Source organism: Ranitomeya variabilis, chromosome 3 (genome assembly GCF_051348905.1).
Source record: "Ranitomeya variabilis isolate aRanVar5 chromosome 3, aRanVar5.hap1, whole genome shotgun sequence".
NCBI lineage: Eukaryota > Metazoa > Chordata > Amphibia > Anura > Dendrobatidae > Ranitomeya > Ranitomeya variabilis.
The window spans coordinates 19,221,374-19,235,121 of NC_135234.1; positions in this window are offsets into that span (position 1 = coordinate 19,221,374).

The window sequence follows — 13,748 nt, forward strand, 5'->3', positions numbered from 1 at the left end:
CTTTTCTTCTAATTTCTTTCCTCTAAAGATCAATAATTAACAGGAGAAAAGAAAAAAAAATAGAAGCACAACAGCGCTGTCATCACCGACACATTACCGGTTACATTTTAATTATTGCTCTGTGCGGAAAGACACAACGACGTGGAAAAAAGTCGAAATGAGACGAGGTATGAGGAACGGGGGGAATTTGTTTTTTTAGTTTTCTTATATAGAGAGCGGATGCGGTAGCATGTTTGCGCACAATATACAGCGACATTTTTGCCAAATTATTTTCCAAAATAAAATGTGCTCAGTTTAATGTAAATTAGAGGAATTGTTTTAATAAATTGTTTTTGCTGTACTGTGGCATTCTGTCGGCACTATCTGACCTGGATAAGCATTTCTTTTGTGAACTGTCATTCATTCTGACCCCTTATGCCGCATTACTCCTGATTATTGCACTATATGTCACAGCAGATCAGTCGCAGCTCTATACTTCTAACGGAATACAATTTTTTTTGCCATAAGCTTTGAGCAAATCCAGGAAAGTAGTGGCAGGGACGTCACCATTTTGCTGGAATATATGAGGTGATACAATATATTTACTCAGAACTCAGGCGTCTCGCGGTTTAGCCCTGCCGCCGTCTACTTGACTTCTTCCATCTGGTCTTTAGGGACAACTTTGACACCTCTAGGTCTTGTGATGTGGAGGAGCCTAGTCAGTGCTGGAGGCATCGAAGATACTACTAGTCTGGGAACAGAGAAGGCTGTGCTGCGGGACACTCGAGGGCTGAAAGATTTTTTTTTTCCTGTAATTATTGCGCTCCGCTATCAGGAGAGACTTCAGTTGGCATAGACTTTCACAGCCGAACTCAAGCTGCTCTCAATCCTTAGTCATCTGCATAGCAATAGGTAACCTGGTGATATCTCCACCCGACAGGGTCCACAGGAACCCATAGCTGTCCTTGAGAATTCAGAACAACTCAATGGGTTACATGTATAATAAGTCCTTAAAGGGAACCTGCCTGGATGATTTTAGTGATAAAACTGTTGGTACGGTAGAATAGGTTGTAGAAGAGCAATAAAAATGCTACTTTTCTTTTAGAAATCCGATGTGTCAGCACTGAGAAATCAAGCTTTGAAACTACATGCAAATTTGCCTGGAAGCGTGTCCCTGCACACTGTAAATCCACTTCCTGTCTAATTTGCATATGGATTCAAAGCTTGATTTCTCAGTGCTGGCACATTGGATTTCTACAAGACAGATACAATTTTGACTGTTGTTCTACAACTTATACATCCGTAACACTAGTATCATTAGTAGAAGTGACTTGACAGGTTCTCTTTAAATTTTGAAAGAGATTGGTAGGCTCACTTTCCACCCCTATACAAAATGTTTTGGCATTAGATCTCAGAGTTGTGGAAGAAAATCTACGAAAAAACAGTGCACTTCATAATATAGAGATCATAGAACAGTATTTTCTGAATTTTGATCTTTATTCCAGGACTGTTACATATATGTTCAGAATGGCCTCTTATAAGTTCTGAGCAGTGGCACGGTGTGGGTTGCCAACGCCTGGAGCAGGGCAAATATTTTGCGCCCTTTAACCCATGACTTGTTACTACTCCCTGAGTCTGAGATTTCCCCGAAACGTGTAGGTTTTGGTCTGAACACCACAGGACTCCGTACTCAGACTTACTGACATCACACGCCGGTTCCTAACCTGTTAGCACCTTGTCTCCTGTTATCGATCTGGCTTATTTACCGATCCTGTGTGACCTCTCTGCTCCTGATCTCCGCTATGTGTATCGAACCTGTGCTGCCTGCCCTGACATCAGATTATCTGACCACATCTCTGTCTTCATCGTCCTGTACCTCTCACCCATGACTCTAACACTCTGGTCAGCTGCTGCAGTCCTGGAGACTGTCCTTAATGCTACCTAGCCTATCCTCACTATCAGAGGCTCTACTGAAGACCTGGTAGAAACTTAATTACGCTCCTTCCAGGGTAAACCCGGCCTGTGGTACAGTGTGTCCACACCCACCAGTGTTAGACTATTTTATTAGCCTAACTGTATTCATAACCCCATTTATAACCTTAACTCTATCCATAACCCCATCCCTAACCCTATCCATAACCATATCCTTAACCTAGCCATAACCCCATCCCTAAACCTAACCTGATCCATGACCTCATGCCTAACCCTATCCATAATCCAAACTCTTACCCTAGCCATAACCCCATCCCTAACCCTAGCCATATCCAATCTTTAATCCTATTAATAACCCCCATCCCTAACACTATCTATAGTCCCATCCCTAACCTGATCCATGACCTCATCCCTAACCCAATCAATAACTCCATCCCTAATCCTAACCCGATCCATAACTCCATTCCTGACAGCAACCCTAACCATAATCCCATGCCTAATCCTAACTATGTGTAACATATAATCCCTTTAAAATTTTAACTTTATTTAGATATATTAAAAAATACCACTTCCCAGTGAAAACGAAAAAAGGTTAATAATAGACAGATCTGCTGGGTGCACCTGCCCTAGACCAATAACGCTACGCTCCCCTACTATCCCTTCCTAGCAGTGGAGGTTGGCACCCTGATAGATAATTTGGCGCCCCCACTCCGCGACGGCTGATACCTACTGGCCCTATTAAGGACCTAGCCGACTATAGGAGGGAAAACATAAAGCAATCAACAGAAATGAAGAAAGCGTAGGAGAACTAAACTAAGGTGCACACCAGAAAATGTACACTTTCCTTATTGAAGCCCAAATTTGGAGCGATATCACTACCATAGACATACACATAACACTCATGAATAAATATTGTTTTTTTCTTTTAGATAAATATGTCAGTTCTATTGCACAGCCTGAACAAATAAGCAGCTATGTGCATAGAGGGTAGAAAATCAGAAAGGAAAGACATAAATGCCAAATGACCTGGTTCGGTCCAAATTAAAGCCTGTGCATAACAATGTTCCCCTGTCGGCATTGGGTGGCAGTTAGGATAAATAAATAAGACAGTGTCTCAACACTGTTGTACAGCTGAAAGCATTTTCCATTACCCATATGCACAGTGGTAGCCAACGGTAAGTATCTATGTTAATACACAATGCAGTGGACCAATAAATGATTTTAAAGGCAGCCAGTAACAAGGGGTATTGTCCCCCACACAAAAACACTTAGCTGTCCACAGAACGCCCTGACGCGTTTCCCCGTCATACGGTTCCTCAGGGGGCAGAGAGCGGGTATGATGAACCGGAGGTCAGTGATGTAGGTGCCCCAATGCCAGGACAGACCTGGTCTGTCCTGGCATTGGGGCACCTACATCACTGACCTCCGGTTCATCATACCCGCTCTCTGCCCCCTGAGGAACCGTATGACGGGGAAACGCGTCAGGGCGTTCTGTGGACAGCTAAGTGTTTTTGTGTGGGGGACAATACCCCTTGTTACTGGCTGCCTTTAAAATCATTTATTGGTCCACTGCATTGTGTATTAACATAGATACTTACCGTTGGCTACCACTGTGCATATGGGTAATGGAAAATGCTTTCAGCTGTACAACAGTGTTGAGACACTGTCTTATTTATTTATCCTAACTGCCACCCAATGCCGACAGGGGAACATTGTTATGCACAGGCTTTAATTTGGACCGAACCAGGTCATTTGGCATTTATGTCTTTCCTTTCTGATTTTCTACCCTCTATGCACATAGCTGCTTATTTGTTCAGGCTGTGCAATAGAACTGACATATTTATCTAAAAGAAAAAAACAATATTTATTCATGAGTGTTATGTGTATGTCTATGGTAGTGATATCGCTCCAAATTTGGGCTTCAATAAGGAAAGTGTACATTTTCTGGTGTGCACCTTAGTTTAGTTCTCCTACGCTTTCTTCATTTCTGTTGATTGCTTTATGTTTTCCCTCCTATAGTCGGCTAGGTCCTTAATAGGGCCAGTAGGTATCAGCCGTCGCGGAGTGGGGGCGCCAAATTATCTATCAGGGTGCCAACCTCCACTGCTAGGAAGGGATAGTAGGGGAGCGTAGCGTTATTGGTCTAGGGCAGGTGCACCCAGCAGATCTGTCTATTATTAACCTTTTTTCGTTTTCACTGGGAAGTGGTATTTTTTAATATATCTAAATAAAGTTAAAATTTTAAAGGGATTATATGTTACACAAGTTTTGATTTTCCTTTTTTCAAGAATCTAGTTTTTCATGTGTCTATTGCTAATCCTAACTATGGCCATAACTCTATCTTTAAACCTAACCAGATCCATAACTCCATCCCTAACACTAACCTTATCCCTAACCCGATTCATAACTCCATCCCTAATCCTCTCGATCCATAACTCCTTTCCTGACTGTAACCCTAGCCATAATCCCATGCCTAGCCCAGTTCTAGCCTTAATCCCATCCCTAAACCTAACCTTATCCATAACCTCATCCATAACCCAATTCATAATTCTATCGCTAAACTAATCCATAACTCTATTCCTGACTGTAACCCTAACCATAATCCCATGCCTAACCCTAACATTGGCTATAACGCTATCCCTAACCTTATCCATAACCCCATCCCTAATCCTAACCCAATCCATAACTCCATTCCTGATGGTAATCCTATCCATAATCCTATGCCTAACCCTAATGCTAGCCATAACCCCATCACTAACCCTAGCCATAACCCTATCCCTATTCCTACCTCTAACACTTGCAGGTGCCGATCATTTTACAGTGGGGTAGAGGTAAAAGTTTGGGTCCCCTAGACTTTGGCACCTAGGACAATGGTCAATATGGCCCACCCCGAACCATTGGTTCTGAGACTCTCTCTGCAGGTCCATGCATTGGTTAATTATAGTATTGTAATAACAGGCCATGAGAAAGTCGCTTTTCTTACATTTCCATCCCCAAGTAATGATGGAGTTTTTATCTCATTTTTATATGATTTGCTCTGGCCTAATCCCTGGCAAAGTCACTTTCGATCAGTCTTAATAAGCACTTTGAAGGTATAGCAATTTTCCTTTATCCTCTCACTCGGATGTGTCATTCACTTCATTGCTGGGGAAAACATACAAGTTTGGCGAGTGAATTAAATCTAATTACGGTGAATAGTGGGGGAGATATTTTGGGACGTGCGTTGATCAGAGCTTCTTTGAGCTTCAGTGTAAATATTGTGCTTCATGTTAACTTTTCAATCATGAATATGCAATGCAAGTTTCATATTCATTTATTCCGCAGATCTGCATTTCTTCTGTATACAGACTCTCCGGTGGGGAGGTTAATGGAGAAAGAAGGTATAAAAATATAATTAAAAATGCTTCTAAACTCCACATAAAATGAGCAATATTTTAGGAGTTACTGGATATCATGTGCTAAATATAGGAGGGAAAAATGCGTTACATGTATTTCCACATTGAAATCTGGGATATTTTTGCAGTTAATTTTTTTTTTACTGTTATAGATCCATTTTTAGATATGAGTTTTTTATGCTTTTGTTCTATATTTTAAATTTTTTAGTATTTTTTTTAGAGGACTCTACAGCGGACCCGTGGAAGTTCGGGTTTGTGAGATTTGGTTAAAAGTTATTCAAAGTTCAGGATTGGGAACCAGAATTTGACCCCAAATCCCGTAGAAGCCAATGAATACCCCAACTTTGGTGCTGTAAAATTGCTGTAAAATAGTTGCAGTAATGGCTATTGTAAAAGGAAGCAAAATGGGGTAAGGTTACTGACAACATCACTCGTGAGACAGGACCTCGAGTAACCTATGAAGCGTCTTCCCAGAACAACGCTCCAAAAGTTGCAGGAGAAAAAGCTGGACCTTGTGGGAACCATAATGGATTATGTCGGAGCTGCTTTTTTTTAATAATAAATTGGTAAACCAGGGAATGTGTCAGGGAGTGTTTATTTAAATAAACTTTTTTTTTCCTGTATGTGTCTTTATTTTTAAATACAGGGTTCGTAATGGGGGAGTCTGACAGACATCTCTCCATTGCTAATACCTGGGTTTGATTCCATCTGACATTACACAGCTGACATCAACCCCAAAAACTATTACCCTGATTACCAACGCACCAGGGCAATCGGGAAGAGCTGAGTCTAAGCGCAAGAACTGGAGCATCTAATGGGGGTTTTGGGGGGGCAGCTGAGGACTGGTCTTGTTAGACTGGGAAGGGGACAATATACATTGACCTTCCCAGCCTAGTAATACCAGCCCCCAGCTGTCTACTTTGCCTTAGCTGGTTATTAAAATAGCGAGGACCCCATGTCCTTTTTTGTGGGGTCCCCACATTTTTAATAACCAGCAAAAGCAAAGAAGACAGCTGGGGCAGATATAAAAAGGATGGGAAGGTCCATGGATATTGTCCCTTTCCCAGCATGATAAGACCAGCTCCCAGCTGTCTGCTTTCCCTTGGCTTGTTATTAATAATAGGGGGGACACCACATGTTTTTTAAATTAATTAATTTATTTATTTTACACTGTCCCTATGCTAGTCAGAGCACAATGGTGGCATCACCCATGATCCGGCATTTATATGGGCCGGGTCACATTTTGCACTGGCCAATCACAGCCATGCCAATACTTGACTCTAAAATAGCCTTTCAACAAATTTTCTTCAGCACTGAACCCAAACTGTAAAATGGACACTGACTGCACCAGCAGAATAGTGAGTGCAGCTCTGGAGTATAATACAGGATGTAACTCAGGATCAGTAATGTAATGTATGTACACAGTGACTGCACCAGCAGAATAGGGAGTGCAGCTCTGGGGTATAATACAGGATGTAACTCAGGATCAGTAATGTAATGTATGTACACAGTGACTGCACCAGCAGAATAGGGAGTGCAGCTCTGGGGTATAATACAGGATGTAACTCAGGATCAGTAATGTAATGTATGTACACAGTGACTGCACCAGCAGAATAGTGAGTGCAGCTCTGGGGTATAATACAGGATGTAACTCAGGATCAGTAATGTAATGTATGTACACAGTGACTGCACCAGCAGAATAGTGAGTGCAGCTCTGGGGTATAATACAGGATGTAACTCAGGATCAGTAATGTAATGTATGTACACAGTGACTGCACCAGCAGAATAGGGAATGCAGCTCTGGGGTATAATACAGGATGTAACTCAGGATCAGTAATGTAATGTATGTACACAGTGACTGCACCAGCAGAATAGTGAGTGCAGCTCTGGGGTATAATACAGGAGGTAACTCAGGATCAGTAATGTAATGTATGTACACAGTGACTGCACCAGCAGAATAGTGAGTGCAGCTCTGGGGTATAATACAGGATGTAACTCAGGATCAGTAATGTAATGTATGTACACAGTGACTGCACCAGCAGAATAGTGAGTGCAGCTCTGGAGTATAATACAGGAGGTAACTCAGGATCAGTAATGTAATGTATGTACACAGTGACTGCACCAGCAGAATAGTGAGTGCAGCTCTGGGGTATAATACAGGAGGTAACTCAGGATCAGTAATGTAATGTATGTACACAGTGACTGCACCAGCAGAATAGTGAGTGCAGCTCTGGAGTATAATACAGGAGGTAACTCAGGATCAGTAATGTAATGTATGTACACAGTGACTGCACCAGCAGAATAGTGAGTGCAGCTCTGGAGTATAATACAGGAGGTAACTCAGGATCAGTAATGTAATGTATGTACACAGTGACTGCTCCAGCAGAATAGTGAGTGCAGCTCTGGGGTATAATACAGGATGTAACTCAGGATCAGTAATGTAATGTATGTACACAGTGACTGCACCAGCAGAATAGTGAGTGCAGCTCTGGAGTATAATACCGGAGGTAACTCAGGATCAGTAATGAAATGTATGTACACAGTGACTGCACCAGCAGAATAGTGAGTGCAGCTCTGGAGTATAATACAGGATGTAACTCAGGATCAGTAATGTAATGTATGTACACAGTGACTGCACCAGCAGAATAGTGAGTGCAGCTCTGGAGTATAATAAATTATGTAACTCTGGATCAGTACAGGTTCAGTAATGTAATGTATGTGTAACACCCCAGGGTCCTGGTTGTTACAGAGGCATTGCATTCCTCACAGGGAGAGTGATGTCACGCTTGTAAGTAAGGGAAGATCTCTTCCATCAGGTAAACACAAACATGCAACATGTTCGCACTCCAGGCCAGAAGGTGGAGCTCTGAACCCGGTTTTCAGGGGAACTTCCCTAGAAATTTATTCTGGCTGGAGGGGAAGTAGTGAGTAGTCTGTCAGGGAGACAGAAAAGAGAGCAGTCAGACAGTGAGTGTCAGAAGGACTGAAGGGGCCGTGCAGCCAGAGTTGCTGCAGCTCCTGGAGTAAGAGAATACAGAAGGGAACAGTTTGTAAAGAGCGTGTAAGAGAGCAAAGCACAGGAGAGTGACATCTGGGAAGGATAGCTGTGACTGGGCTACCTCCCTGGCAAAGCGCAGATACCAGTAGTCAGAAGACCGAGGTTGTGTCAGACTCTAGGAGGCACAGCAGAAACCGGCAGGACAGCTGGACTATACGTTACCTGTCCGCCCTAATACCCAGAAGGCACAGTGGCGCATAGAGCCCGGGTCATGATAGAGACCCTGTAAAAAGGCTCGAGTCACCTGTCATATGGGTTTGTGTCCCACCATTATGGAGGACAGAGAGGAACTGTGAGAACCTCGCTAGAAGCCATAGGCAGTAAGGGACTACAACATCAAAGCGCTGGTAGGAAGGCTTTCATCTCCACCTGATAAAGGGGACTCTGAACTTGCTTCCAAGCTGGCTGTACCCTGCCTGCCCTGTGATCTGGTGCCCTGGACTGTGGTTGCCTGTGGATACCTGAAGTCTTCAGCAAATCAGGTAAAGAGACTACAAACCTGTGTCCTCCATTCTTTAACGCACCACTCACCATCCTCATCTATACACTGGGAGCCCTGGGGACCTACTTCACTTGTGGGAAGTTATACCATATATCTGCCATTAACATCACCCCAGCGGACCCCTTTAAGCAGCGTCGGTCCCCTCTGACCGAATATCACAGGTGGCGTTACGAACACAAACATTATTCAAAATCTCTTTAAATACCTTCCCTTTAACATGGGTACACAGGGCCACAGACCAACTCCCCTCCACCGTGACATCCCCCTGTGAGTACTGGACCCGGTACCGAGTACCCCATGACCCTGGCAGGTGACTCATATGTACACAGTGACAGCACCAGCAGAATAGCAAGTGCCGCTCTAGAGAACAGGGCCGCCATCAGGGCATTACTGCTCTTACTGGCGAATGGGACTCGGCGAGCAGAGGGTGTATTATACTACTATGGGGGTGCATTCTACTACTATGGTGGTGAATTATATTACTATGGGGGTGCCTAATACTGCTATGGGGTGCATTATACTACTATGGGGGTGCATTATATTATTATGCGGGTGCACTATCCTGCTATTGGGGTGCATTATTCCACTATTGGGGTGCATTATACCACTATGGGGCTACATTATACTCTTATGGGGATGCGCTATACTGCTATGGAGGTGCATTATACTACTATTGGGCTGCATTATACTACTATGTGGGTGCATTATACCACTGTGGTGGTGCATTATACTGCTATGGGGGTACATTATACTACCATTGGGATGCATTATAGTACTATGGGGGTGCATTATAAAACTATGAATGTGCATTATACTATCATGGAGGTGAATTATACTATTATGGGGGGTGCATTATACCACTATACATGACTATGGGCTGTATTATACTATCATGGATGACTATGGGGCAATATGGAGAGACATTGGGGAAGTATGGAGAGACATGAGGCAGAATGTGTGGACACGTGGCGTCCAGAATGGGAGAACATGTGGGGTCAAGAATGTGGGATATTATTACTGTAGGGGCAAAATAAAGGATATTATTTTTGAGGATACTGTTTACAGTTTGGGGGAGGAGAGGTCCTGTTACTGTGCAGGGCGACACAATCGCTTTTTTTGTTCATTTGTCATCGTGTAGAAGTTGTGGAAAAATAGGAGAATGTGCTCTAGATAACTGTGTTATTGTCTGCAGTGACGAGTCCTGGCTGGGAGAAGTGATGGTGGTGTGTGCAGGATGAAGATAAAAAGCAAAGATGAAGGACTTCAACTAGAGACGTCATCAGTGAGTCAATGTGTTACCTGTACACTGACACTATACACTGTATACTATAAGCAGAGGTCCTGTGTATAATGTCACTGGTGGTCTCTGTATGACTTGTACAATGACACTATATATAGAGCTCCTATGTATAGTGGCACTGGTGATCCCTGTATTACCTGTACATTGACACTATATACGGAGCTCCTGTTTATAATATCACTGGTGATCATTGTATATTACCTGTACATTGACACTATATACAGAGCTCCTGTGTATAATGTCACTGGTGATCACTGTATTACTTGTACACTATATGCTATATACAGAGCCCCTGTGTATGATGTCACTGGTGATTTCTGTATTATCTGTACACTGACACTATATACTGTATACTATATACAAAGCTCCTGTGTATAACAACACTTATGGTAAAATTAGTACTGTGTTTTTTATTAATGATCAGTATTGTAGTATTTGGTCACTATGTAGTTGTAATATGTGGTCCGGCCATGGTGTGGTCGTATTTGTCCCTTATATGTGGTATTATTCAGTCACTATGTGGTGGCAATATGTGATCTGGTCATGGTGTGGTCCTATATGTCCCTTGTATGTGGTATTTTAGGTCACTACATCGTGTTAATATGTGCTCTGGTCATGGTGTGATGGTATTTGTCCCCTGTATGAGGTATTATTTGGTCACTATGTGGTGGTAATATGTGGTCTGGTCATCGTGTGACAGTATTTGTCTCTTGTACGTGGTATTATTGTTCATTTTAAAAAACGTATGTGACACATTCCCTTAAAGAAACATTAAAAAAAATACCTAAAATGAGTATTGCGTTTATTTAGCAAATATTTGATAGGTTAGAGTAGAGTAGGGCCTGGCCAAAAGAGTACCTAGTTGTGGTGGTGGCTGAAAAAAATCTTTTAGCCAAAACAAAAGCTGCTGGCTATGTGTGTGATCTGGTGTTTGATGGGAACTGATAATGTGTGATTGGTGAGGACGTGGTGCAGATGTGGAGATTTTCTATGCGTCAGAGGTGGGACTGTGGAAGGTTGAGGGATGGATGCGCAGCTGGGGTGGAGCCTGGGTGGAGTCTCAAGGGGGCCCGAAGATTTTGCCAGTATGGGGCCCTGAAAATTCCTGGTGGCAGCCCTGCTGGAGAACAATACAAATTGTCATGATGAATACAGAATAAGTAATGTAACGTACTGTACTTACAAAACGACTCAGTTTGTTATATGAAATATATTCATGTATGAACTATGCCATTGTGGATTTGCCCTATAAAATTACTGCCTTTGTCCACATGGTTACTTTCACATTCTTTGTGGTACACAGCATTACATCCCTCAGTATCTGCTTTGTCAAAGGTTTCTCTCTTTTCCTCGGTTCCTTGTGATTTTCCATTTTCACAAACACAAAAACAAACCCAAACATAATTAGCAATAAACTCGGCCTCTGGCTGCAGCGTTCCTCGCTCCTTCTTGTAAAAGAGCAACAAAGGTCGCATAAAGCCGAGATGAAGCACAAGATACAATTTTTTTATTTTTTCAAAGTAGAAAAAGTTAGGAAATGTGATTATCAAATATTAATCGAGTAATAGATGCACATGGCAAGGCGTATTAATGTCAAGTGTTCATTAAATCAGCAGAGTCAACTCCACGGGGAAAAGAGTTCCTGAGATTTAATTGGGCAAATAACATTAGCATCAGAGCATGGAGTAAGCAGACAGATGTTCTCCAAGATGAAAGGCCCTTTTATTAGCCGAGGGTAAGGCAGAAAACAATTTACAGGAAGGGATCCTTCCCTCGTCTATTTACAGGTAAAGCTGAATCACCATTTTCTTGGTTTTATAAGATTAGGATTTTACAAGCATACCCGTCGATTCAGGTGACTTTTTAGAATAAGCATCATGTGTGCACATGAGGAATATAACTTTTTCTGGCCATTATATGATTCTCATCCATAGGATCAATATTTAATTTTCTCTGATCTAGTGAGTGTAGAAGAGTTGCTGTGATGATTCTGTCTCTATGTAACTCATGTTTGGAAGCAGCAGTAGCAGCATGGACTACAGAGCAGTACTAAGCAGTGTAGCTGGGAATCCATCTACGGGAAAAGAAAAATCATTTAATATAATGCATCAGCAACATGGAGGACATTAAAAAGCAAAACAAAACCAATACACAGCACACACAGACTCGATGGATTCCTGCCCTTCTGCCTCTATAAACATACTGACCAGATTGTCATTAAACTATCCAAAGTCAAGCAAGTGTCTTTGTTTTTAAGAATAAAATACAACTTTACTAGAAATATATAAAATACATAGATTAAAAAGTGCCTCTAACCAAATGCAAAATATATATAGGCCAGCTAAAGCATATGGATTTATATTATTGTATCATATTCATAGGTTATATACACTCACCGGCCACTTTATTAGGTACCCTGTTGTGAATTTGGATTCTGGGCTCCCCCGGTGGCTACTGGTGGAATTGAACTGGTGTCTTCATCTTCTCTGTTCACCTGTTTCCATCAAGATGTGGGAGTCGCTATATAACCTTGCTGCTCTGTTAGTTGCTTGCCGGTCAACAATGTTATCAGAAGCCTCTCTGTGCTTGTTCCTGCTCCTAGACAACTACTAGATAAGTTGGACTCTTGTCCATGTTTGTTTTTGCATTTTTGTTCCAGTTCACAGCTGTAGTTTCGTTACTGTGTCTGGAAAGCTCTTGTGAACAGGAATTGCCACTCTGGTGTTATGAGTTAATGCCAGAGTTTTAAAGTAATTTCTGGATGGTGTTTTGATAGGGTTTTCAGCTGACCATGAAAGTGTCCTTTCTGTCTTCTGCTATGTAGTAAGTGGACCTCAAATTTGCTAAACCTATTTTCATACTACGTTTGTTATTTCATCTTTATTCACCGCCAATACATGTGGGGGCCTCTGTCTCCTTTCGGGGTATTTCTCTAGAGGTGAGCTAGGACTGATATTTTCCTCTGCTAGCATTATTTAGTCCTCCGGCTGGTGCTGGGCATCTAGAATCAACGTAGGCATGCTACCCGGCCACTGCTAGTTGTGCGTTAGGTTTAGTTCATGTTCCGCTCAGTTCCCATCTTCCAAGAGCTAGTTCCTATATATGCTTATGCTATGTTCTCTTGCCATTGAGATCATGACAGTTTGACCGGCCCACTAAAGGGTTAAAATCCTTGGCTGAGAAAGGAGAGAAATAAGTAGTCTGCTGAAATTTTTTTTTTTTTTTTCTCTCCTTCTAATCTTTGAATGGCTCTGTGTCCACCTGTTTGTAATGGACCTTCAGAGTGTAACTGCAGGTTTGAATAATCTCGCCACGAAGGTACAAAATTTGCAAGATTTTGTTTGTCATGCACCTGTATCTGAGCCGAGAATTCCTTTGCCGGAATTTTTCTCGGGGAATAGATCTGGGTTTCAGAATTTTCGAAATAATTGCAAATTATTTTTGTCCCTGAAATCTCGCTCTGCCGGAGACCCTGCACAGCAGGTCAGGATTGTGATTTCCTTGCTCCGGGGCGACCCTCAAGACTGGGCTTTTTCATTGACACCAGGGGATCCTGCGTTGCTCAATGTGGATGCGTTTTTT